This window comes from Geotrypetes seraphini, chromosome 3 (assembly GCF_902459505.1).
Source record: "Geotrypetes seraphini chromosome 3, aGeoSer1.1, whole genome shotgun sequence".
NCBI lineage: Eukaryota > Metazoa > Chordata > Amphibia > Gymnophiona > Dermophiidae > Geotrypetes > Geotrypetes seraphini.
The window spans coordinates 37,497,906-37,525,830 of record NC_047086.1 but is presented as its reverse complement, the minus strand read 5'-3'; the positions used below and the strand labels follow the sequence as shown (position 1 = coordinate 37,525,830).

Genomic DNA, 27,925 nt, shown 5'->3' with positions numbered 1-27,925 from the left:
AGCCTCATCAGTGATGTCACAATGACTTCATTGTCCTATAGTAGGCTCACATGCTAAATTTTGGTTTGTTAGAATGGTACAGTGGTTAAAGATACAGCCTCAGCACCCTTTTAAAAGATGGGCGTAATGTTGGCTATCTTCCAGTCCTCTGGGCAAAACATTCTCGCAAATCGTGACTCGCAAACTGAACATTGACTCGATTTGCGAGTCCCCCCGCCCTCTAACCAGCATCGCTCCCCCCGCCCGCAAACGCTGCCTCCCTGCGAACCAGCATCGCCCACCCAAACTGAAAGCTTACCCCCAATGTGGCACAAGCATGCAGCACCAACCCACAGGAGGTGCCGGTGCCCGAAGATCGTGCCTCTCCTCCGACTGGGCCTTGAGCACCTGCGCATGCTCAAGGCCTTCTGGCTCTCGTTCTCTCCGGAGGAGAGGCACGATCTTCGGGCACAGGCACCTCCTGTGGGTTGGTGCTGCATGCCGGTGCCACATTTGGGGGTAAGCTTTCAGTTTGGGCGGGTGGGGGATGCCAGTTCGCTTGGGGGGGGCATTCACAAGGGGGGCGATGCCGGTTCGCGGGGGGGGGGGTGAGAAGTGGAAGCGCAGCAGTGGACTCAGTGGTGGGGGGTCTTTTGGGGATGTGGTGGGGTGGGGTGGAACAGCGCCGGTGGCCGGGGGGAGGGGGAATGGGAGGTGGAACGAATCAAGCGAGTTTCCCTTACTTTCTATGGGTAAACTTGCTTTGATATAAGAGTAAATTGGTTTACGAGCATGCTTCTGAAACGAATTATGCTCGTAAACCAAGGTTCCACTGTATTTATTGTTGATCTAGCTGAAGCCATGTTAAGTGATTTAAAGCCCTGTTTGTATTAGTCATTAACATTCATAGCCCCAACCTGCTGCTCATGCCAGCGTCGGCTCTTCCTCCGACGTCACTTCCTGGGCCAGCGCCTACAAAGTGACCTCGGAGGAAGAGCCGACGCTAGCGCAAGCGGCTGGTTGGAGTGTCTGCTCGTGCTGTGAGCATTAATGAGGTGCAGGGAAGGGTGCACGCATGTGGCAGGAGGCGGGGCGGAGAAGATGGGGTGGGGGAGGGTCTCCACCGCCCCAGGCACCTCTCACCCTCGCTACGCCACCGACCACCACCCTTTCAACCCTCAGAACATCTCGCAGGCTCCAAACAAGTGCCAAGCGCTGCCTGTCTTGGAAAAAAAAATAAAAATAGCTGACCTCATATGGTATGACACAACACCCCATATAGAGGGGGGGGGAAATTCTTGCAGTGACATTTCAGCTTCACTTTTTCTCTCTCTCCCTCCCCCACCTCCTGCGCTCATGAGAGGAAACAGTACTGACAGACGTGTTTACATATATGTTTATATTTTTGCCTCTATTATCCCTGATAAATCGGGGCAGCCTCCAGCTCTGGATGGGTCACTGCGAATCACTATCTCCCTGACTATAAACTGCCTCTGCCCTGAGTCTGGCTGAGAGGGGAAGGGGGGGGGTCAAGGGAGTGTGGCACAGATACGGTGCGACTCCTTTTCTTATTTCTTTCTCCTTTTGTCGTTGCTCTCAGTCTTTTGTGTCAGCCTTCAGAAAGGCTCTGTTTGACTGGCAGCCTGTCACAGATCAGTTCCCACCTAAAGCCATTTGGCAGGGAGAAGGTGACGGCCCGGGAAGGGATCTAAGTGGGTTTATCAGTGCTTCTTTATGCCTCGTGAGCTCCTTGACACAAAAGGAAAAGGGTATTAAAGATCTAACGCCAGCCCAAAAGCACGAAAAGCTTCTTATAGGCTCGGAGACGCGGATGTGACTAAAATTCTTAAATATTCTTCGTTAATGCTATTCAGTTTGCCAACCGAGTAGAAAGAATTTTTTTCTTGCAGAAATGAGTGTATGTTCCAGTTCAGTGCAATTTGAAAAAGGAAGGCGTCCCTAAGAATAAAATGCTTATAATATTACAGCTTTCCTGCACTTTAAAATTAGGCCTACCATGAATGGAAAATGATTTTGAAAAATAAATAAATGAATAGACATCACGAAACAGAATGAGCTAAGCCATGCAACTAGCTGTGAACTTTCTTCCCCTGTGCCTGGCCCCCTTCTCTTTTTAAAGGGTAATTTTGTAATAGGGCTGAATGATATTCGATCCTATGTGTCCTTATAAAATACTAGCGTAAATAGCAAAAATCTTGCCTGTCTTGAGCGTGCTCTTAAGAAGGTGAAATTTGTCTCGTATGCCTAGTTTACTCAAGTAGATATGTATATTAGTCTTATCATAATAATCTGTCTACTTACTTAACAATTCCATCCACACTCCACTCCCTCGTGCGTCTACCAGAAAATTCATGCCATCATGTCATTTTGTATACATCCCATCCCATGCTGCTCCTTGTCACCCTGGGCAAGTCCCACATTACCCTAGGTATGTTTGATAAGAGTGTGAGCCCACTGGGACAGAGAGGGGAAAATGCCTGAGTACCTGAATGTAAATCACTTAGACTATACGTGGTATATATAGTAAAGACTAAAAATAAATAAATATATACCAGTTGGTATTTTATAAGAGGCCATAAAGATGATAAAGGGGATGGATCTCCTCTCGTATGAGGAAAGACTAAAGAGGTTAGGGCTCTTCAGTTTGGAAAAGAGACAGCCGAGGGGAGATCTGATTGAAGTCTACAAAATCCCGAGTGGCGTAGAATGGTACAAGTGGATCGATTTTGTTTACGGCTTCAAGATTTACAAAGACTAGGGGACACTGCACGAAGTTACAGAGTAATACCTTTAAAAACAATAGGAGGAAATATTTTTTCACTCGGAGAATAGTTAAGCTCTGGAATGCGTTGCCAGAGGATGTGGTAAGAGCAGTTACTGTATCTGGTTTTTTTTAAAAAAAGATTTGGACAAATTCCTGGAGGAAAAGTCCATAGTCTGTTGTTGAGACAAACATGGGATGGTAGCTGCTACTGGTTTTGGGTTGGGTTTTTGCCAGGTACTTATGACTTGGATTGGCCTCCGCGAAGATGGGATACTGGGTTAGCTGGACCATTGGTCTGACCCAGTAAGGCTATTCTTATGTTCTTAAATGTACCAAAAGGACTTTGCATTCAGGAGCATAGTTATTAATGTGGGCTACTCTTAAGATGTGTTATGTGTGAAGGAGTGGTATAAGGTTGTGAATTCAATTCCCACTGTAACTCCTTGTGACTCTGGGCAAGTTACTTAACCCTTCATTGCCCCAGACACAAAATAAATATGTCTGAAATATGCAAACTACTTTGATTGTGTAAACCACACAGAAAAAGCAATATACAAATCCCATCAGTAGCAATGTGGGTATCACATCAGCATAGACCATTATGGCCTATGCCTAAGATTAATAAAATGAATTTGATGCTGGTAGAAAAAAAATTAAAACCTAGGGGATTCATTGTGGTAGTTCTTTGAATTTTAAATCTCAAATAGAAATGGTGGTCAAGGGTTGCTTTTGTTCATTTGTGGTTCATTATAAACAACTAAGCCCATTTTTGAATGAATCCGATTTGGTAAAGATTGTGCACGCTTTAATAACTAAAACAAAAAGTGTCAAGAAAAGTGTGGAACAACTTGTAAGTTATAAAGGCTCCGCATCGCTCTCTTCTCGGTTGTGCCAAGAACTTTTCAGCGGCCCCTCGTAAAATTTTATGCTTGGTGTTTAAAGCTTTGAAGTGGAACGAACAGAGGATTCGTCAGATAAATACGCTCCGGCAGGTGTTCTGCGTTCAACTCTGAAGAACCTGTTTCAGTTGCCATCATTGGATACAGTGAGATTGGCTGGAAAACGCTCAGAATCAGAGACATGCCTGTGCATTCCCCCCCGGAAGGTCCCTCCTCTCAGAAACCGCCCGCAAACGCTCCTACAGCCGCTTCATTCCCCATCTCTGGAACCAACTCCCCCCTCAACTCAGACTACAGAACTCTTTAATGACATTCCGGAAAATGGTAAAGACCCTCCTCTTCAACTAAAGGTCAGCCTCAGTCTACACTACAGAATGACACGGTGACAAAATTCATCACCGTTCCCGTCCCCGCGGTAACCGCGGGAAACCATCTTCATGTCATTCTTTAAGGAGAGAGGGAAGAATCAGAATATGAATGGCCACAACCACTGACCCACAAGCTTTGCTTTGAAGAATGCTGGGGTAGAAGGACTGAGGTTGAAACAGACACTACAGAATGACAGTTTCTGGTATCCAGAGCAGATATTGTGATGTCATAATGCCTCATTCCACCAGTGCCTAAGAGCCAATCACATCAGTGATGTCACAATGGCTTCATTATCCTTGGCTCACATAAGCACAGCCACTGACCCGCAAGCTTTGCTTTGAAGAATGCTGGTGTAGAAGGACCGAGGTTGAAATAGACACTAGAAAATGACATGGGATTATTTCCTGCGGTTATCTGCGGGGACGGGAACGATGATGAATTTTGTCACCTTGTCATTCTCTAGTCTACACCCCTCCCCCTTAAGCCCCACCTCTACCCTTCCTTCTCCTTTCTAATCTTCCCCCTAATTCCTCTATAGTCCTCTCTCAGCCTGTACTCAAATAACTTATATTTAAACTAAACTACTTATATTTAAACTACTGCTCTTAATTTGCTGTATAGTCCCTGTATTTAAACTGCTGCACAGTCGTGTATGTCCAAACATTTAAATCTACTGTATAATCTTGTATGTCCAATTACACTCCATTGTGAATGTTTACTTGTAGACCGTTCTGAGCTACTGGGAGGACGGGATAAAAATCTAAATAAATAAAATAAATAAAGGAGCATTCAGTTATGCTGGCCCTAACTTGAAATATAAGTGGCCACTTGAATTGCGCAATGGAAAGTTACTTGGGTCTTTGTAAGCTACTGAAAACGTGGCTTTCTACTGAAAACTTTTTAAAAAATCTTTATTCATTTTAAAATCAGCATAAAGTGCAACATATTATCAATCAATTAACTCAATAGACAGCACTCAATTCCTTCTAATGATACAATAAATAAATAACCCCCCCCATCCTTCCTAAAAGTGTAAAAACATTTAATATAATGCAAATGATCAAGATAAACAACCTTGCAATCCAATAATAAATTAATTACATACCCCCACCCCATCCTGGATGCATATAATCAAAGAGCTAAATCCAAATATCAATCTTTGCAAAATTTTGTCAATGGGTCCCAAACATCCTTAAATTTTTTATAATGTCCCAATTGTATTGCTCTCATGTGTTCAAATTTATAAGTTTGGCGCAAGGATTCCCACCAAAAATTATAGTTTAATCTATCCCAATTTTTCTAGTTATTCAGAATAAGTTGACTAGCGACTCCCGTCATGATGAAAAGTAATTTGTTGTTATGGGAAGTTATTGGACTCTTGGCCCTCATTAACGTGCCAAATAGCACTGTAATCATATGTCAATGCCACTGGATTTTCCAGTATTCTATCGATTTGACCCCAAATGGAAAACTTTTGTATTGTGGAATGAACATTATAACATGGATAATAGTAAAGGGAGGCAGAATGCTAGAGGTAACAGCTATTTATTGAGGGCTTTTATATAGTTAGCTAGCTGATGCCCCGGCGTTGCACGGGTATTTAATTATAGCAATAACACTGTAAATGGATTCAAATAAAGATACTTTATAGTGGTGAATGAAATTATTTTTTTACAGCTTTATAAAAAGTACAATATTCAAATTATAATGTGAAATATTTGACAAAATGAATACAATACAACTAACACAAAACTTGATTATAAACAACATTTTTAGTTTCACCTCCAGGAGCAAGAACATATAAATTCTTGGGTGAAGAGACCCCCAGAACATATCACCCCAGTTAGTGAGGGATCTGCATACCAAGTTTCGTTCAAATCGGTCAAGCCGTATTAGATTTACTGTGAGAATGGCAGCTGTTTACATTTTTTCCATTGACATGAATGGGTGAAATCTGATGTTCTGTTTGTAGCTCCGCCCACGTATGCAGGTGGGCCGCGAGACCCCCAGGACATATCACCCCAGGTAGTTGGAATTACTGTGAGAATGGCAGCTTTTTACATTTTTTCCATTGACATGAATGGGTGAAATCTGATTTTCTGTTTGTATCTCCGCCCACGTGTGCAGGTGGGCCGCGAGACCCCCAGAACATATCACCCCAGGTAGTGAGGGATCTGCATACCAAGTTTCGGTCAAATCGGTCAAGCAGTTTTTGAATTACTGTGAGAATGGCAGCTCTTTACATTTTTTCCATTGACATGAATGGGTGAAATCTGATTTTCTGTTTGTAGCTCCGCCCACGTGTGCAGGTGGGCCGCGAGACCCCCAGAACATATCACCCCAGGTAGTGAGGGATCTGCATACCAAGTTTCGTTCAAATCGGTCAAGCCGTTTTTGCGTGATCGCGGCACATACACACATACACACACACATACATACCTCCGATTTTATATATATAGATGAGTGGATTTGATAATGAGGGTTGCAATTATTTTTTAAAAAAAATTTATTTTTATTACATTTGCAATAATATCACAAGTAAACACTTGTTACAGAAAAATAGAAAAGGCAAATTAATTACAAATAAGAAAAATTTATAATTGAAGAATTCAAAATATTTTCTTTCTTAGACCACCATTTAACAGAAGGCATCCTTTAAACCCATGGAGGGAACTTTCAAGAGAAGAAACCAATACTTAAGAAGGTGTCAGGTCAAAAGCGCGCCGGGACAAAGGCGCGCCCAGACAATTGAGCGCAGCGCATGCCGCCACGCCGCTCTAAATTACTATTTTTAGTGCTCCGACGGAGGGGCGGGGGGGGGAACCCCCCCCACTTTACTTAATAGACATCGTGCCGCATTGCGGGGGCGTTGGGGGGGGTTGTAACCCCCCACATTTTACTGAAAACTTCACTTTTTCCCTGTTTTTAGGGAAAAAGTTCAGTTTACAGTAAAATGTGGAGGGTTACAACCCCCCACGCCCCCCACAACGCCGGCACGATGTCTATTAAGTAAACTGGGGGGGGGGTTCCCCATCAAAAACCCCTGTCGGAGCCCCTAAAAACTGCAATTTAGAGCGGCGCACGCTTTTGTCTTTCGCGCCGATATCTATGAACCCTTAAGAAAGCTGAATACGATTAGCAAAAACCAAACATTTATTTTTTTCCAGTTAAACCTGTAAACCACTAGAAATCTTTTTACGTTCTAGAAAGGCTCTTAATTGTCAAGTTACAAAATGAGGGTTGCAATTAGATGATTATTATATTTGGGGTGGATCCTATGGATATAATAATATCATTTTTTTTGTTTAAATGTATTAGTGGGGATTTCTTTTTCTAGTATTTCTTCTCCTCTTCTTATTTTCATTACTCCATTTTTTTTGTGGCAAATGTTAGGTGCATCAGTACCCAGTCTCGTTACATAAAACAGGACCTGTGTGAAAATAGCAAAAGTTAGTGGTAAAAAAGGATGATTTGATTAATTTGGTTTTAATACTTAATATACTGTCCTACTAAAAACCACTATACCGCTAAAAACAACTTAATATACCACATAATGTACTACTAAAAAGCACTTAGGGCTTTTACTAAGGTGCGTTAGCGTTTTTAGCGCACGCACAAGATTAACGCGCGCTATAGCGTGCACTAGCTGAAAAATTACCGCCTGCTTAAAAGGAGGCGGTAGCGGCTAGCACGCATAGCATTTTAGCGCGCGCTATTCTGCGCGTTGAGGCCCTAAAGCACCTTTGTAAAACGAGCCCTTAATACCACTAAAAACAGCTATAGCGGTTTGCAATTCTAAAAACAACTCATTATAACAAGTTACAAACTTACACACACACACCCTTTTACAAACTGCACATGAGATTTTTAGTACCAATGCTCTGCGCTGCTCCGATGGTCATAGAGTTCCTAAGAGTGACAGAGCAGAGCATTCAGCGCACCAGCTGACACTAAAACCCTCTTATGCGGTTTTGTAAAAAAAAAAAAAAAAAAAGGGTGGAGGGGGGGGGGTTTAATGACATAAGTCGACAGGCTATATGCAGGAAACGAAGATGGGAAACTGACAGGGTTGATGGTCAGTCTAGCAGAGGTATGCAGGCAGATTGATAGGCTTAAAATCGATAAATCCCCTGGACCGGAAGGCATCCATCCGAGGGTAATCAAGGAACTGAAAGGAGTTATAGCTGAATTGCTTCAACTAATAATCAATCTCTCGATCAAATCGGGAAAGATTCCGGAAGACTGGAAAGTGGCGAATGTTACGCCGATCTTCAAGAAAGGTTTGAGGGGAGAACCGGGAAACTACAGACCGGTAAGTCTGACCTCGGTATCAGGAAATATGGTACAGGCGCTGATAAAGGACCGCATCATTGATCACCTAGATGGACACAATCTGATGAGGACCAGCCAGCAAGGCTTCAGCAAAGGAAGATCTTGCTTGATGAACTTGCTGCACTTCTTCGAGGGAGTAAACAGGCAGATAGACAAGGGTGACCCGGTTGACATTGTATATCTGGATTTTTAGAAGGCATTCGACAAGGTCCCGCATGAATGACTACTTCGAAAAATTGCAAGCTATGGAATCGAGGGTGAAATACGTGGATTATAAACTGGCTGGCGTATAGGAAACAGAGAGTGGAGGTAAATGGACAATGCTCGGACTGGAAAAGCATCACGAGTGCAGTGCAGCAGGGTTCAGTGCTTGGACCCGTGCTCTTCAACATATTTATAAATGACCTGGGAATTGGTACGACGAGCGAGGTGCTTAAATTTGCAGACGATACAAAGCTATTCAGAGTAGTGAGGACAAAGAAGGATTGCGAAGATCTACAAAGAAGACCTAAATACACTCGAGGAATGGGCCGCGAAATGGCAAATGAAGTGCAAGGTGGGCGTGGGCGTGGGCAGGCAGGTCGGAAGGCAGGCGGACAGCGTGGGGTAGCGGCGAGAGGAAGCTCCGCCCACCCCCCAGCGTCACAGCAGCGTCGGAAAGCCCAGACTCCCCCTTAAAAGGGAGGAAAAGGCTGAGCCTGGGAAGCTTCGTTCTTCTTTTTTTTCTCTTTCTGTAGCTAGCTGGTGCGGGTGGTTGTAGGCACCGGGAGGCGAGCGGAGAGGAGAGAGGAGCAGCGTGGGCGAGGGCAGGCAGGTCGGAAGGCAGGCGGACAGCGTGGGGTAGCGGCGAGAGGAAGCTCCGCCCACCCCCCAGCGTCACAGCAGCGTCGGAAAGCCCAGACTCCACCTTAAAAGGGAGGAAAAGGCTGAGCCTGGGAAGCTTCGTTCTTCTTTTTTTTCTCTTTCTGTAGCTAGCTGGTGCGGGTGGTTGTAGGCACCGGAAGGCGAGCGGAGAGGAGAGAGTAGCAGCGTGGGCGAGGGCAGGCAGGTCGGAAGGCAGGCGGACAGCGTGGGGTAGCGGCGAGAGGAAGCTCCGCCCACCCCCCAGCGTCACAGCAGCGTCGGAAAGCCCAGACTCCCCCTTAAAAGGGAGGAAAAGGCTGAGCCTGGGAAGCTTCGTTCTTCTTTTTTTTCTCTTTCTGTAGCTAGCTGGTGCGGGTGGTTGTAGGCACCGGGAGGCGAGCGGAGAGGAGAGAGGAGCAGCGTGGGCGAGGGCAAGCAGGTCGGAAGGCAGGCGGACAGCGTGGGGTAGCGGCGAGAGGAAGCTCCGCCCACCCCCCAGCGTCACAGCAGCGTCGGAAAGCCCAGACTCCCCCTTAAAAGGGAGGAAAAGGCTGAGCCTGGGAAGCTTCGTTCTTCTTTTTTTTCTCTTTCTGTAGCTAGCTGGTGCGGGTGGTTGTAGGCACCGGGAGGCGAGCGGAGAGGAGAGAGGAGCAGCGTGGGCGAGAGCAGGCAGGTCGGAAGGCAGGCGGACAGCGTGGGGTAGCGGCGAGAGGAAGCTCCGCCCACCCCCCAGCGTCACAGCAGCGTCGGAAAGCCCAGACTCCCCCTTAAAAGGGAGGAAAAGGCTGAGCCTGGGAAGCTTCGTTCTTCTTTTTTTTCTCTTTCTGTAGCTAGCTGGTGCGGGTGGTTGTAGGCACCGGGAGGCGAGCGGAGAGGAGAGAGGAGCAGCGTGGGCGAGGGCAGGCAGGTCGGAAGGCAGGCAGACAGCGTGGGGTAGCGGCGAGAGGAAGCTCCGCCCACCCCCCAGCGTCACAGCAGCGTCGGAAAGCCCAGACTCCCCCTTAAAAGGGGGCGAGCCAACGGCGCGCGGCCGTTCGGCGCGCGGCGAAGGCGAGCGGCAAAGGCGCTCGCCTTAGCGAGAGCGCCTTTGCGAAGGAGCCTTGCGAGGGAACCAGAAACGCCAAGTAATTCACTTTTCTCTGTTCTCCTTTTCTATTTTTTCTCTCTTACACACAGCAGGAGCACACCAGCACTTCACGAGAGCAATGGAGGACCCAGGAACCCAGAGGTACTTTCCAGTATACTGCACAGAGTGTAATATGTACGACTATCTCCCCTTGGGAAGGCGGGAGTACATATGCAGTCGGTGTCAGGAACTGGAAAGCCTGAGGATGGAGGTCGACAGATTGAGGGTCAAGGTCCAGGAACTCGAGGGACTGGAGGGACTGAGCAACACAGAGGAGACGAACTGGTCAACCAAGGACACAGACGGAGCAGACCCCATGGTGGACCAAGTGAGGGACCTCGAGAGATTCATCGAGGAGGCCTATAGGAGGAAGGTGGAGGAACAGGACCATCAGCTGCACAGACATATGTTGGCAGACGAGACCCAGGATCCACAAGGCGACACCGAGGAAGGACCTAGCGGAGGAATCACGCAAGAGGAGGAGACCGTGACCCACCGGGACACCGAGGGAGAGACACCACATTACACTGAGGACACAGACCTGAGACAGAGGAGGTTGCTGAGGAAAGGGAAGTCTGCTATTGTGGTGGGAGACTCGATCTTGAGAGAGGTAGATAGTCACGTAGCTGGAGGAAGGGAGGACCGGCTAGTGACTTGTCTCCCAGGGGCCAAGACACGAGATGTCACTGATAGGATCGAGAGGATCCTGGACGGAGCAGAGACAGAGGAGACTGCGGTGATAATCCACATCGGAACGAATGATGTGAGCCGGAGGAACTTCAGCATGGCCACACTGACTGACCAGTTCAGGGCCCTGGGACGAAAGCTGAAGCGGAGTACCCGGAGGATAGCATTCTCAGAGATCCTGCCTGTACCGAGAGCAGATGCAAAGAGGCAGGCAGACCTCCAGGCTGTGAATGCATGGTTGAGGAGATGGTGCCAGGAGGAGGGCTTCCACTTTGTGAGGAACTGGACGTCCTTCTGGGGAAAGAGCAAGCTCTACCGGCGAGACGGCCTGCACCTTAGCACAGCGGGAACTAGACTACTGGCAGCAAATGTGAGGAAGGAGATCGAGAGGGCTTTAAACTGAGGAGAGGGGGAAAGCCGACAGCTGATCTGATGTTGACGCTTCGGACAACAGTATCCAGAACAGATGCTGAACGGGCTGACTGCAAGGAGGAAGTAGAGAGACCGGTGAATCTTATGATCAGACAGCGAGGGAAACACCAGGTAAAGGGAGCTTGCTGGGAAGAGACTAAGGGGCATAGAGACACAGGGGGACTGGGTGGCACGAGGGCGAAAACTGAGGGCAATATAGGGGTGACACAAGGCGAGGGGGATCAAACAGAGCCTCAAGGGATGATAGCCCAGGAGGAGACCGGTAGGGCTAGAAAACCCAGAGGAGAAGCTGGGGAGAGGGGTGGCGGAAATGTGGGGAAACCGAAAGCTGCGAGAGTAAAGGCTAAGGGCAAAGCAGAAGCACAGGAAACAGGAGAACTGCCCGAAATTCAAGGGGAGGCGGCCCAGGTAAATACGGAGGTGGAGGAAAAACGACGGGACCTGCGGTGCTTATACGCCAATGCAAGAAGCCTCATGGCCAAGATGGGTGAACTAGAGGTCGTAGCCAAAGGGGAGGACCTGGATATAATTGGAATTACAGAAACATGGTGGACAGAGGAGAATCAATGGGATGTGGCGCTGCCAGGGTACAAGCTCTACAGGAGGGACAGGACCCACAAGAAGGGGGGAGGCATAGCACTATATATAAAGGACTCTATCTACTCGGTCGGGATGGATATGGCAAAGAAGGCAGAGGGGCTGGAATCGCTATGGGTCAAATTGCCGGGAAACAAGGGTACAGGCATAAAACTGGGGCTGTACTATCGCCCACCTGGTACGCCGGAGGAAATCGGACACGACTTGGAAGCTGAACTGAGACAAGAATGCAGGACTGGAAGTGTAACAGTGATGGGGGACTTCAACTACCCGGGGATTGACTGGAGTATGGGTCACTCCAACTGCACTAAGGAAACAGGATTTGTAGAAGCTGTGAGGGACTGCTTCATGGAGCAACTAGTCAAGGAACCGACGCGAGGGAGTGCTACTCTTGACCTCATCTTAAACGGATTAGGGGGGCCTGCAAGAGGGGTAGAAGTGGGAGGTCCACTAGGCAACAGTGACCACAACGTGATCCGATTCACATTAGAAAGGGGGACACCCACAGTAAAGAGGACCGCAACAACTGCGCTCAACTTCAGGAAAGGGAACTATGTTGCTATGAGGGAAATGGTGGGGAGGAAGCTCAAAAACGTCCTTAAGATGGAGACTGTAGGAAGCGCCTGGACCCTATTCAGGGACACCTTGCAGGAAGCACAAAGAATGTACGTCCCAAGTTTCAGGAAAAGAGGCAAGAACAAGCGGTCAAAGGACCCGGTTTGGATCTCAACAGAAGTAAAGAGGGCAATAAACGACAAGAAAGTGTCCTTCCGGAGATGAAAAAAGGACCCAACGGAGGAAAATCACCAGGCGCACAGGAAATGCCAAAAGGAATGCCACCGAGAGGTTAGAAAAGCAAAAGGGAAATATGAAGAGGGGCTGGCCAGGGAGGCGAAAAACTTCAAGGCATTCTTCAGTTACGTAAAGGGGAAGCGACCAGCGAGAGAGGAGGTGGGGCCGTTGGACGATGGGGATAGGAAGGTAGTGATCAAGGAGGATAAGGAGGTAGCTGAGAGGTTGAACACGTTCTTCTCGTCGGTTTTCACGAGAGAAGACACATCTAATATACCGGACTCAGAGGAGCTCATGAGTGGGGAACAGGCTGAAAAATTAGAACACATAGAGGTAAGTAAGGAGGATGTCCTCAAGCAGATAGACAGGTTAAAATGCGGCAAATCGCCGGGCCCGGATGGGATCCACCCAAGGGTTCTGAAAGAACTAAGACAAGAAATAGCGGGCACAATCCAGCATGTTTGCAACCTATCCTTGAAAACTGGAGAGGTACCAGAGGACTGGAAATTGGCGAATGTCACACCTATCTTCAAGAAGGGATCGAGGGGAGACCCCGGAAACTACAGGCCGGTGAGCCTGACTTCAATTATAGGGAAGATGGTGGAAGCTATGATCAAGGATGGTATTTGCGAGCATATCGAGAGATATGGCCTACTGAGAACAAGCCAGCATGGATTCTGTAAGGGAAGGTCATGCTTAACGAACCTTCTGTACTTCTTTGAGGGAATAAGCAGTCGGGTGGACAATGGGGAACATATAGACATCATTTACCTTGATTTTCAAAAGGCTTTCGACAAGGTGCCACATGAAAGGCTGCTTAGGAAACTGTGGAACCACGGGGTGGGAGGGGATGTGCACAGATGGATCGAGCACTGGTTGTCGGGTAGACTGCAGAGGGTCGGAGTAAAGGGACAATACTCTGACTGGCGGGGAGTCACAAGCGGTGTGCCACAGGGATCAGTGCTGGGGCCGTTACTCTTCAACATATTTATCAATGACCTGGAAAAAGAGGCAAAGTGCGAGGTTATAAAATTTGCAGACGATACCAAACTGTGCGGCAGTGTTAGGTCTAGGGAGGAGTGTGGACCTGCAAAGGGACCTGGACAAGCTGGAAGACTGGGCAAACAAATGGCAAATGCGCTTTAACGTGGAAAAATGCAAGGTCATGCATATAGGTAAAAAGAACCCGTTATTCAAATACAAATTGGGGGGGGCATTATTGGGAGACAGCAGTCTTGAGAGAGACTTGGGTGTGCTGGTAGATGCATCACTGAAGCCATCTGCACAGTGCGCAGCAGCCTCGAAAAAAGCCAACAGGATGCTGGGCATCATAAAGAGGGGCATAACAACCAGGACGCGGGAAGTCATCATGCCATTGTATAGAGCTATGGTGCGTCCACATCTGGAATACTGCGTTCAATATTGGTCGCCGTACCTCAAGAAGGACATGGCAGTGCTTGAGAGAGTCCAAAGGAGAGCAACGAAACTGGTAAGAGGGCTGGAACACTGCCCATACGCCGAGAGGTTGGATAGGCTGGGGCTCTTCTCTCTGGAAAAAAGGAGGCTCAGGGGAGATATGATAGAGACCTTCAAGATCATGAGGGGCATAGAGAGGGTGGATAGGGACAGATTCTTCAGGCTGAAGGGGTCAACAGGCACGAGGGGGCATTCGGAGAAACTGAAGGGAGATAGGTTCAGAACAAATGCAAGGAAGTTTTTCTTCACCCAAAGGGTCGTGGACACTTGGAATGCGCTACCGGAGGAAGTGATCAGGCAGAGTACGGTACAGGGATTCAAACAGGGATTGGACGGATTCCTGAGAGATAGGGGGATCGTGGGATACTGAGAGAGGTGCTGGGATGTAACACAGGTATAGAAAGCAAACCAAGTAATAAGTATAGAAAGCCAACCAGGTCGTGCATGTGCAAGACCAGAGGGTTAGGACTTCGATGGGAAGATAAAACTCAATGGGAAACCAAGGTGGCAAGAGGGCCCCTTCTGGTGTCTCAGACAGGCCGTGACCTGTTCGGGCCGCCGCGGGAGCGGACTGCTGGGCAAGATGGACCTGTGGTCTGACCCAGCGGAGGCACTGCTTATGTTCTTATGTTCTTATGTGATGCATGTCGGTAACAAAAATCATATGCACAATTACAGGATATCAAGAGCTATACTCGGAGAGAGCCCCCAAGAAAGAGACTTGGGAGTACTTAGAGACAAGTCAATGAAACCGTCCGCGCAATGTGTGGCAGTGGCGAAAAGGGCAAACAGAATGCTAGGAATGATTAAGAAGGGGATCACAAACAGATCTGAAAAGGTTATCATGCTGTTATACCGGACCATGGTAAGCCCCCACCTGGAATACTGCATCCAACACTGGTCGCCATACATGAAAAATTACATAGTACCACTCGAAAGGGTCCAGAGAAGAGCGACATAAATGGTTAAGGGACTGGGGGAGTTGCCGTACAACAAGAGGCTAGAGAAACTGGGCCTCTTCTCCCTTGAGAAGAGAAGACTAAGAGGGCACGTGATCGAAACATTCAAGTTATTGAAGGGAATTGAAGGGAAGAGAGATTGTTCACCCTCTCCAAGGTGAAGAGAACGAGAAGGCACACGCTAAAGTTAGAAGGGAAAAGATTCCGTACAAACGTAAGGAAGTTCTTCTTCACCCAGAGAGTGGTAAAAATCTGGAACGCTCTTCCGGAGGCTGTTATAGGGGAAAACACCTTTCAGGGATTCAAGACAAGGTTGGATAAGTTCCTACTGGAACAGAACATATGCAAGTAAGGCTAGACCCACATAGGGCACTGGTCTTTGACCTAAGAGCCGCTGCGTGAGCGGAATGCTGGGCACGATGGACCACTGGTCTGACCCAGCAGCAGCAATTCTTATGTTCAATGCTCTTAGGAATTCCATGAGCATTAGAGCTATTACCACCGTGGCCGGCACTAAAAATCATGTTAAGGTTTTGTAAAAAGGGGGGGGGGGGGGGGTAGTCCAGCGGTTTTCCACTTTTTTTCATTCCTCAATTTTCCAACGGCACAAAAAAAGTGGAAAATCACTGGACTATGGGGCTCATAATCAAAACAAAAAAAAGTCTAAAAAGTGGCTGAAATGGGTACTTGGACGATCAAAAAGCCTGATCGTCCAAGTACCCATAACCAAAGCTGGTTTTAGAAGTATCTAAAACCAGCTTAGGCCTTTCCCCTGCCTCTAAACGCATAGAGCAAAAAGAGGGGAAAGGATGGGAGGTGAGCCGACCTACACTTAGTCGTACATCAGGTATAACCAAAGATTTTAGGCAGGTTGCCTAGTCAGCACTCATACGTTTTGACTTAGACCAAGTCAAAACAGGTATAGGTACCGAAAAAGGGGCCGCTGAGCTGGTCGCGCTGCTGCGATGAGTTCAGCGGCCCCGACAACCTGCCTGGGACCACCACCATCAACGATCGCGGCAGGAGACATGGCTCATCTCCCCTGCCGCTATAGCAATACCACCAAGTGCCGCCAAGAACAGCACTTGGGATTGCTATCACGCAGGAGAGATGAGCCATCTCTCCTGCCACGATCCACCCCTCTTCCCGATCGGATCGGGCAAGAGGGAGCCCAAGCCCTCCTGCCCTGGTGACTACCCACCTGCCTGACAACAATTGGGGCAGGAGGGAGCCCAACCCCTCCAGCCCCAGTGAAACCCCCTATCCCCAACCCCCACTAAGATACGGGTAAGAGGGATCCCAGACCCTCCTGCCTCGGTTCATCCCCTCCCACGATTGCCCCCTCCAAACCCCCAATTGGCCCCCCACCCGCCGACCCCATGACCCCCCCATACCTGAAAAACAGTTGGACGGACGGGTCCCAAGCCCGTCCATCCGGCAGACCCGCCATCCGTCAAATGGTGGGCCTTAGGGTCTGATTGGCCCAGGTGCCTCAAACCCTGCCCACAGGTGGGGCCTGAGGCGCCTGGGCCAACCAGAGTTGGCCCAGTAGCCTTAGGCCCCACTTTAGGCACCCGCCTACCTGTGGGTGGGGTTGAGGCACCTGGGCCAATCAGGCCCTAAGGCCTACCATTTGAAGGATGGCAAGCCTGCCGGACGGACGGACTTGGGACCCGTCCAACTGATTTTCAGGTATAGGGGGTGTAGAGGGTTGGGGGTGGCGTCGAGGGGTTGGAGGGGAGGTCGCAGGTTCGGCAGGGGGGCCGATCGGGGGTTGGGGGGGGGCGATCGTGGAAGGGGATAAACTTGAAAACAAAATGGCATTACCCTAATGGGCTTGCAGAGGAAAACACCTTAAATCACATTCACCACAGTTAATGAGGCATGAAGAGACACCCCCCACCCCCAAATGAGACAAAGCCATTGGCACTTGTGTAATTGTCAATATATGATAAGAAATACTTATCTCACTGAGCTCAGAATTGTTTTAGGCCAAACAAGAAATACTATAACATTTTCTTCACCATATATATTGTTACATCTGGAAAATTTCAAACTAAATTTTATTTCAAAATATCAATATGAGGAAAGCATACCATGTTGAACAGAATTAAAATGCTTTTGAGAGTTATAACTAGTAGGATACAGTAACTGCCCCATTCTTTTACTAAGGTGCGCTATGCTTTTTAGCGTGCGGTAAATATTAGCTCTCGCTAAACGCTAACATGTGCATGCTATGGCCGCATTAGCGGTTAGCACATGCATTAATTTAGCACACGCTAAACATGCGTTAAAATGCTTAGTGCACCTTAGAAAAGAGGGGAAATGTATGTTTGATTTATATAGCTACTGGAAAAAAAAACCAAAACCAGTTATGACAGCAGCAACCCCCACTTGTACTAAATTTGTTTCAAAATGTTTAAAGAGTTCTAAAACAAAACAAAAAAAAATTAAAAAAAGAAAACCAAACAAGGCTGCTTCAGCCTGGATCAAACTGGATACCTAGGATAATATGTTGGCAAAATATTCATTGTAAATGATAAGAGATGAGTCATCGGATGCTGAATTCTCCTCAAATAAAACAGCAATAGCAAAATCAGCAAGTGGAAAACATTATGTGTAATTAGACAATAAAGTTAATAAGGTGGAAATTTTTAACTTGTAAATTGTTATACTCTATGTACATTTTCAATATACCAGATAATGGTATATATTAAAGAGGCATTAGGAAGGTGTAAGGGAAATTATTCACTATAATCTGTTTTTCATGTGAAAGGAGCAAGTTACAAGCATCTATATTGTATATTTCATAAGAAAGCAGCCTTATAGGACAGCATCTGGCAATAAAGGATTTTAAAAAATGTACTTATTATTTCATAATCAACATATCTAAAAATCTTTGCAGTTTAATAAAATCATAAATAATTACGGTTCATAGACAACACCGCGAAAGACAAAGGCACGTGCCGACAACTGAGCGCAAGACGGAGGCGTGCGCCGAAGAAAATGACTATTTTTAGGGGTTCCGACGGGGGTTTTTGTTTGGGAGCCCCCCCAGTTTACTTAATAGAGATCGCGCCGGCGTTGTGGGGGGTTTGGGGGTTGTAACCCTCCACATTTTACTGTAAACTTAACTTTTTCCCTAAAAAATCTCGGCGACCCTAACCACGATTTGGTTCCTGCAGAGTTTGGGCTTCGAGATCAACTTCCCCAAATCTCATCTACAGCCTACCCAGTCTCTTCCCTTCATCGGGGCGGTTCTGGATACCATTCGGCTCAGAGCATTCCTTCTGCCTCAGCGCCTGGAGACTCTTCTTCGTCTCTGCCAGTCTGTGTCTTCTCGCCCGTCCATCTCAGCGAGACACATGATGGTTCTCCTGGGCCACATGGCCTCTACAGTTCATGTGACGCCTTTTGCCAGACTTCACCTCAGAATTCCTCAGTGGACCCTGACTTCTCAATGGACTCAGGTGTCAGATCCCTTGACTCGTCACATCATAGTCACTCCTGCTCTTCAGCAGTCTCTACTTTGGTGGATGACCTCTTCAAATCTATCCAGAGGTTTGCAGTTTCACACTGCTCCCCACCAGAAGGTTCTCACGACAGATTCTTCGACTTATGCATGGGGAGCTCATCTGGACAGTCTTCGCACTCAGGGATTCTGGACCAGCGTGGACCGGCTATATCATATCAACTTTCTAGAACTCAGAGCGATTTTCAATGCTCTTCAAGCGTTTCAACATCTGCTTCACGACATGGTGGTCCTCATTCGCACGGACACCCAAGTTGCCATGTATTATGTCAACAAGCAGGGGGGCACGGGATCGGCCTCCCTCTGCCAGGAAGCTCTCAGAGTCTGGGATTGGGCGATTCGCCACAACACCTTCCTCAAAGCTGTCTACATTCAGGGGAAGGACAATGCCCTGGCGGACAACTTGAGTCGTCTTCTCCAACCTCACGAATGGACCCTCCATTCCAGGCCCCTTCATCAGATCTTTTCTCAGTGGGGAACGCCTCAGATAGACCTCTTTGCGGCTCCCCACAACTTCAAGCTGCCTCAATTCAAGCAGCCATCTAAAGATCTAAGAAAAACTTAAATAAGGGAATGTGAATAAAAAGCAATGTATGCAGAGAGAGAGAGAGAGAGAGAGAGAAAATCAGTTTCAAAACTTATTTTTTTGTGTGTTGATAGTTTGCGAAAATAAATAGGATTAAACGGTGATCAGATCTGAGACATAATGAGTTATCTGAATGTGTTGTAATGTGGCTTTTAGAAGTGTAAAGTTAATATAATTATATATAACAAGATTATGACATAAGATAGGCATCATGTCTTTTTAAATCAAGAATGTTTTTACTGTAATTATGGTGTCAGGTCAAAAGCGCGCCGGGACAAAGGCGTGCGCAGACAATTGAGCGCAGCGTGGAGGCGTGCGCCGCAGAAAATTACTGTTTTTAGGGCTCCGACGGGGGGGCTTGGGGGGGAACCCCCCACTTTACATAATAGAGATCACAACGCGTTATGGGGGCGTTGTGGGGGGTTTGGGGGGTTGTAACCCTCCACATTTTACTGTAAACTTAACTTTTTCCCTAAAAACAGGGACAAAGTGAAGTTTTCAGTAAAATGTGGGGGGTTACAACCCCCCAAACCCCCCACAACGCGTTGCGATCTCTATTAAGTAAAGGGGGTTCCCCCCCACGCCCCCCCCCCGTCGGAGCCCTAAAAACAGTAATTTTCTGCGGCGCGCGCCTCCACACTGCGCTCAATTGTCTGCGCACGCCTTTGTCCCGGCGCGCTTTTGACCTGACACCATAATTACAGTAAAAACATTCTTGATTTAAAAAGACATGATGCCTATCTTATGTCATAATCTTGTTATATATAATTATATTAACTTTACACTTCTAAAAGCCACATTACAACACATCCAGATAACTCATTATGTCTCAGATCTGATCACCGTTTAATCCTATTTATTTTCGCAAACTATCAACACACAAAAAAATAAGTTTTGAAACTGATTTTCTCTCTCTCTCTCTCTCTCTCTGCATACATTGCTTTTTATTCACATTCCCTTATTTAAGTTTTTCTTAGATCTTTAGATGGCTGTCAGGGTATATAAGAACATAAAAACAGCCTTACTGGGTCAGACCAAAAGTCCATCAAGCCCAGTAGCCCATTCTCAGGGTGGCCAATCCAGGTCACTAGTACCTGGCCAAAACCCAACATTTCATGCTACCGATCCAGGGCAAGCAGTGGCTTCCCCCAAGTCTTTCTCAATAACAGACTATGGACTTTTCCTCCAGGAACTTGTCTAAACCTTTCTTAAAATCAGCTACGCTATCCGCTCTTAACCACAACCTCTGGCAACGCGTTCCAGAGATTAACTATTCTCTGAGTGAAAAAAAATTTCCTCCTATTGACTTAAAAAAACTATTTCCCTGTAACTTCATCGAGTGTCCCATAGTCTTTGGGAGTGGGGAGGGGAAAGAGGAGGACAGGTGCCGATGCCAACACTAAGACGGTGCCCGGGGCAAACTGCCCCCCGCTCCCTCACCCCCTTTACTAAGCTACCGTGTCAGTCAAATCTTCAGGAGCACTATTAGATATAAGCATTACAGTGTTTGCACCCAGAAGGCTTAAGTGATAATATGGAATGGCTATTGCTACTTTGAGGTGGTTTTATTTATTTCCCATTGTTTTAAGGAAAACATACATTGTATTTGTTTGGATGTAATTCTCAAGTGTTGAAGAAAGTCTCATATGATAAAGAAATTTCTGATTCGATTGGGGATGCATTTGAATGACTGGCTTTGATTGGATTAATATGCTTAGATGCCATGTTGAGTTTTTGAAAAGTGGATTGAAGTGACTTTTTTTCCACAGTGCGACACTGTAGTAGAGTTTGGGCCATACGTTAGATCATTGTTTCTGAATATGATTTTCATCTTCTTGAACATAAAAGGAATGGGGCGACTTTTTTATGAGGAAAGCCTAAAGTGGCTAGTGCTCTTCAGCTTGGAGAAGAGACAGCGCCAGGGGTGATGATAGAGGTCTATAAAATAATGAGTGGAGTAGAAAGGGTAGATGTGAATCACTTGTTCACTCTTTCTAATAATACTAGGACTAGGGGACATGCAATGAAGCTACTAAGTAGTAGATAAAACAAAGCAAAGAAAATATTTCTTCACACAATGTGTAATTAAACTCAGGAATTCATTGCCCGAGAATGTGGTGAAATCCATTAGCTTAGCAGGGTTTAAAAAAGTTTGGATAATTTCCTAAAAGAGAAGTCCATAAGCCATTATTGAGATGGTTTGGAAAAATCCACTGCTTATTCCTAGGAAAAGCAGCATAAAATCTGTTTTACTACTTGGGTTCTAGCTAGGTACTGGGACCTGGGTTGGCCACTGTTGGAAACAGGATACTGGGCTTGATGGACCTTCGGTCAGTCCCAGTATGCAACGCTTATCTTTTTATGTGAGCCAAGTATCGGATTATCAAGCCATTGTGACATCACTGATGAATTTGGCTCTTAGGCATTGGCGGAATGAGACATTATGACATCACAATCTCAGCTCTAGAATTGGGGTGGTAGACAGGTGGGTAGACTCTTTGGGTTTCTGCCTGGTTCTTGGAACCTGGGTTGGCCACTGTTGGAAACAGGATACTGGGCTTGATGAACCTTTGGTCTGTCCCAGTATGGCAATTTTTATGGTCTCATCAAGGAAGATTACCTAGATGCAGTGTGTGCTCAAGACACAGTTATGTCTGCAATTAGCAATCTTGAGCTGGGTGTTCTTTTTCTATTTTTCTCATATCATTGGTGGTTTCTGTGCATAAACATTTTATTTTAATTCTTTTTAATATACCTTACCCTGTGAGAGTCCAACAATAAAAATATTTACATTTTTTAAAAAAAATTGTTTTAAATATGAGTTGACGACTATAAAGTTGATGCCATTGATAGCTTAGTGCTCACTTCAATTATGATAGACCATAAATCAAAAATAAAATCTGTGATAATAATTTGTGATAAATATGTTATTTGTTTTGGTGTTTATTGTTGACGTCTTTATAAAATAGACTTAAAGGGCCTGATTCTAAAAATGTCATCCCAATTGTAGGCAGCAGTGGGCGTCCTACTACCGTCTAATGGTCATTTAAAATATATATATATAAATGGGGCAAAGGACACCTACAATGTAGACATTGCTCGCATGCATACAGAAATGTCTAGGCATGCCTACAGATGCCTAAGGCCAGCATAGGCGTGGTTTATACCAGAAGTGGCCTTAGGCATCCAAAGGTGTGCCTAGGCGCTTCTCGTAGACAAAAGTCAGATGCCTTAAATTTAGGCCTGTAAAATGCCGGCCTACATTTAATATCTGTACTGTTTCAAAAAGAACCCACAATAAAGCAATGTCACATCTAACTAGGATCTTCAGAATGCCAATAAAATAGCATCATCCATCTTGGTAGCCATCGTCATCGATCAAGAAGACTTGAAGCGGTCCAGAGGAGGGTGATGTAATGATAGGAAGTTTGCATTAAAAAAAACCTATGAGGAGAGACTGGAAGCCCTGAATATGTCTACCCTAGAGGAAAGGAGGGACAGGGGAGATATGATTCAGACGTTCAAATACTTGAAAGGTATTAACGTGGAACAAAATCTTTTCCAAAGCAAGGAAAATGGTAAAACCAAAGGACATAATTTGAGGTTGAGGGGTGAGAGAATCAAGAGCAATGTAAGGAAATTCTTCTTTATGGAGAAGGTGATGGATGCCTGGAATGCGCTCCCGAGAGAGCTGGTGGAGAGGAAAATGGTGACGGAGTTTTAAAAAATCATGGGATGAATACAGAGGATCTAGAATCAGAAAATAATAGTAAATGTTGAAGGACTAAGGCCAGTCCTGGGCAGACTTGCACAGTCTGTGTCTGTATATGGCCTTTTGGTGGAGGATGGGTTGGGGAGGGCTTCAATGGCTGTGAGGGTGTATGGACTGGGGTGAGACTTCAGTAGTTGGAGCCTAAGAACAGTACTGGGCAGAGCTTTAGATTCTTGCCCAGAAATAGCTAAGAAGAAGAAGAAAAAAAAAAAATTAAATTGAATCAGGTTGGGCAGACTGGATGGACCATTCAGATCTTTATTTGCCATCATCTACTATGGTACTATGTATGTTACTATGTTGTTTTTCATTGTGCTTAAATATATAATATATTAGTGTCTTCTCAAATCTTCATATAAATATTTTTAAGTTACCAATAACTATATTCTTAATCTTCACTATCTGCAATAAGCTTTAGTGAAAGACTTTTCTTTGCCGCGTCACCTCTTCCTAATGCCTACATTTAAGGCGTCTGTAGAAGAAAAGAGACACAATTTTGGAAACAGGCCTAAAATGGGTACATTGTGGGACTTCTTCCTTGAGCATCCTATTGGAAAATTATTGCCTGAAACTGCATTTGGAGCCTGATATCACACTTTTCTTTCAACCAGGTTTTTTAAAAAAGGCATTTCCACGAATGTGCGTTAGTCAAGGCAGGAAAACAGAAATTGCGCATTCGGTTTTCCAAATTTACCTCTATGGTTTCCCTCTCTTCTCAGTTGTTCGTGGCCAGAAAAGGCACTGTAAAGTGCACATGAAATTTTAGTGAGCTGCTAATTTGCAAGCAGAACAGTGCAGGTGGTTCAATTGTGGGCCAAAGGTGCCCACACAGAATGAAAACAGGACAGCCTATTCAAAATTGCACATTTTAGGGCTCCTTTTACAAAGGCGAGCTAGCGGTTTAATGCGCTTAATAGTGCGTGCTAAACCGCCGGGCGCGCTAGCCGCTACCGCTTCCTCTTGCGGCCAGCATGGGGGGGGGGGGGGGTTAGCGCGTGATGAAAAGTCACGCGCGTTAACCCCGCTAGCGCGGCTTTGTAAAAGGAGCCCTTAATCTGCGCTGCCCCCTGATGTCAGTCAGGCATAATAGTATACCTTTACAACCGGTGCATAAGTCAGTGATCTGGACTACTATTCTAAAATTTAAGAACAGGAGGAATCTTTTTATATTTCACTTAATCTTATCAAAACTAATTTTAAAAATGACTGATTCTCCCTCTCTCTTTCTTTCTCTGTCTCTCCTCCCCAGTTCCTATTAATACCTAAAAATTATGATCACAAAATGTTGCGCGTCTCTATCCAACTTGATGTCTTTTTCTTACCATTTCTGTGATGGCCAAATAATTGGTTGTTCACTGGTGTCCTTGTCTCCCTTGACACGTCCACAGATGCCCTGAACAATGCTCACTAGGCTTCTTTCAGAAGGGGCCAAATCCTCATTAATCATTTCTGTCTGACAGCACTAGGGAACACTTGTCTCTGCTCCAAGAACCAGCAGCAACATTTTGGTGTATGCATTCAAAAGTACCAGACACTCTGTCCAACTGGGGAGGTAGTATATATATAGATAGTTTAACTATCAAGTACAATGAATCATTCCTTTTGGGGGTTATCCCCTTAGAAGAAGCTCTACAATTAGGTCTTGGGTTCAAACTATGAATCAACGTGTTTGACTTTTGGGTACAAAATACCATCCAGCTATTACTGTCTATATGTTTTCCAACACTAAAAGACAGATCACTTCATGACCTCCTCACATATTGTCACCTGCCAGGGTCCGCTACCAGCACTGTAGCAGCCCTCCACTAGGTGGCACTACTGATCTTAGGCACGCTTCCCAAAATGGTGGAAGCTCTATAGGGGGATGTTGGCTCAGAAGGGCAGTCGCACCGTTTTAAGACCAACCCAGACACTACACACAAGGGGCAGTGGCAGATGACTTGGTTTAAAAAAAACAACAACAAATAGATAGAGTCTTTTATTGTACAAGCTGCACAAAAGCAGTTTCACAAAATAAACAGGTGCAAGAACACATAAGGTAAAAAAAACATATGAAAGATATGGCATTTAAAAACAAAAACACTCTCCAGTGGAAAAAGGAAACACAGCAGCATGGTCTAAATTGACCTCTGGAGTTTTTTTCCTGCAGCTGTGCCACACCCCTGCTCCTCAGTGCAGCAATGCTTAGGGCCAGAGGTTTATCTCAGAAGAAACAAAAGACAAAATATTGTAATGATAGGCACTGGGATCTCTCAGAGAGAGAAAGAGATAATGGCTACTGTGGATGGGCAAACTAGATGGGCCATTTGGCCTTTATCTGCCATCATGTTTCTATGGTAACAGTCATGAACAGTCACTAACAGGTAAGGTTTGCAGTTCCCCAGTCAGTTAAACAACCCAAAGGCAAAACATTGATGCCAAAAGGCAAAAAGTGAAAACCAAAAACTTTCCATTCAAACAGTCCTTCCTTGCACACACAGCCTTATAGTTCCTTCTTATACTTGTGCAAGGAAATTTGTCAAAACAGTTCTGTGCGCAATACTCCAAACAGTTCCAGAGAAAAAACCACACACACAAAAAGAAAAAAATACTTATCCAGCTTTCAAGTGTCAGTAATTAAGGAGATTTCCCTCTGTCCTGTGCACAGACATATTCCAAAAAGAAAGTTTCCTTAAGTTAGAGCAATACTCTTGGCAATTCAAGAACACAAAAGCAATATTATTCATATCAGCATCCATTACTTCCCCTTGCTCACTTTGAATAGGGTTTTCCCGAAGGAAAACCTGGACCCATGGCCACACCCCCAGGCTTCCTCAGTTCTGCCTGCGTCCCGCCCCCCTTAGCATATTTGTGCGTCGGGATGGCATCCGGAAGAAGATGTAAAAGATCTACCTGAACTGGAAACTATTTTCAAGGGTGATGATGTGGAGGAACTGAAAGAAATCTTGATGAATCTGGAAGATGTACTAAGCCAAATCGACAAGTTAAAAAGCTATAAATCGCCAGGACCGGATGGTATATATTCCAGGATACTAAAAGAGCTCAAACATGAAATTGCTGACCTGCTGTTAGTGATCTGTAACCTGGTGCTAAAATCATCTGTAGTACCTGTAGATTGGAGGGTGGCCAATGATATGCCAATTTTCAAAAAGGGCTCCAGGGGAGATCCAAGAAATTACAGACCAGTAAGACTCACTTCAGTGCCAGGCAAAATGGTAGAAAAAATAATAAAAATTAAAATTGTGGAACACGTAGACAAACATGATTTAATGAGACAGTCAGCATGGGTTCAGCTGAGGGAGATCTTCCCTCACTAATTTGCTTGACTTCTTTGAAGGTGTGAATAAACATGTGAATAAAGGTGAGCCAGTTGATATAGTGTATCTAGATTTTCAGAGAGCTTTTGATAAAGTTCCTCACAAGAGGCTCCTGAGAAAATTAAAGTGTCATGGGATAGGTGGCAAAGTTCAGTTGTGGATTAAGAATTGGTTAGATAGAAAACAGAAGGTAGGGTTAAATGGTAATTTTTCTCAATGGAGGAGAGTAAACAGTGAAGTGCTGCATGGGGTTTGTACTAGGACTGGTGTTACTTCAACATATTTATAAATGATTTGGAAATTGGAACGACGAGTGAGGTGATTAAATTTGCAGATGACACTAAACTGTTCAAAGTTCTTAAAACACATGCAGATTATGAAAAATTGCAGGCAGATCTTAGGAAATTGGAAGACTGGACGTCCAAATGGCAGATGAAATTTAATGTGGACAAATGCAAAGAGATGCACCTTGAGAAGAATAACCTGAATCACAGTTACCAGATGCTAGGGTCTACCTTGGGAATTAGCGCCCAAGAAAAGGATCTGGGTGTCATCATAGACAATACGATGAAACTTTCCGCCCAATGTGTGGCGGCAAGAAAGCAAACAGGATGCTAGGAATTATTTAAAAAGGGATGGTTAACATGCCTAAGAATGTTATAATGCCCCTGTATCACTCCATGGTGTGACCCCCATCTGGAGTATTGCATTCAGTTCTGGTCTCCTTATCTCAAGAAAGATATAGTGGTGCTAGAAAAGGTTCAAAGAAGAGCAACCAAGATGCTAAAGGGTATGGAACTCCTCTCATATGAGGAAAGACTAAAATAGTTAGGGCTCTTCAGCTTGGAAAAGAGATGGCTGAGGGGAGATATGATTGATGTCTACAAAATCCTGAGTGGAGTAGAACGGGTACAAGTGGATCGATTTTTCACTCCATCAAAAATTACAAAGACTAGGGGACATAAGAACATAAGAATTGCCGCTGCTGAGTCAGACCAGTGGTCCATCGTGCCCAGCGATCCGCTCAAGCGGTGGCCCTTAGGTCAAAGACCAGTGTCCTAACTGAGACTAGCCTTACCTGCGTACGTTCTGGTTCAGCAGGAACTTGTCTAACTTTGTCTTGAATTCCTGGTTTTGAAAAGCTGTCCGGATTCCCGTTGATGTCCTCAAAAGGAGGACATGTATGGGGAAATCCTGATGTCTGGTAACCCTAATCTTGAAAAGGTAGTTCCTCAGTAACTTCCATGTATTCCTCTTGGGCTAGCAGTTCTGCCGGAGTTAGCTGGGCAGGTTCCTCCTGCTCTAACATTTCCACATCAGGTCACAGTTTAGGCTGGGTCCTAGTATATGGCAACGCCTACTCTGCCTCCTTCTATCTTGCCTGGTTCGATTCACCTCCCTCTGCCCCTTCCTGAAGCTCTACCTTAAATTGGTGGAAGCCC

At 45.7% G+C, this 27,925-nt stretch overlaps 1 long non-coding RNA gene across 2 annotated transcripts in view; it reads right to left on the bottom strand.

The window, feature by feature from the left end:
- The window catches only part of LOC117358064, a 191,238-nt gene that overhangs the window by 82,963 nt on the left and 80,350 nt on the right, over positions 1-27,925 (bottom strand). Inside the window, exon 3 of one of the 2 annotated variants that reach the window (XR_004538939.1) lies at positions 7,115-7,462. The exons of the other annotated variant lie outside the window; for it this stretch is intronic. This is a non-coding gene — a long non-coding RNA (uncharacterized LOC117358064). Of the gene's footprint in view, positions 1-7,114; positions 7,463-27,925 lie in introns of those variants that run through there. 2 annotated transcript variants of the gene reach the window in all.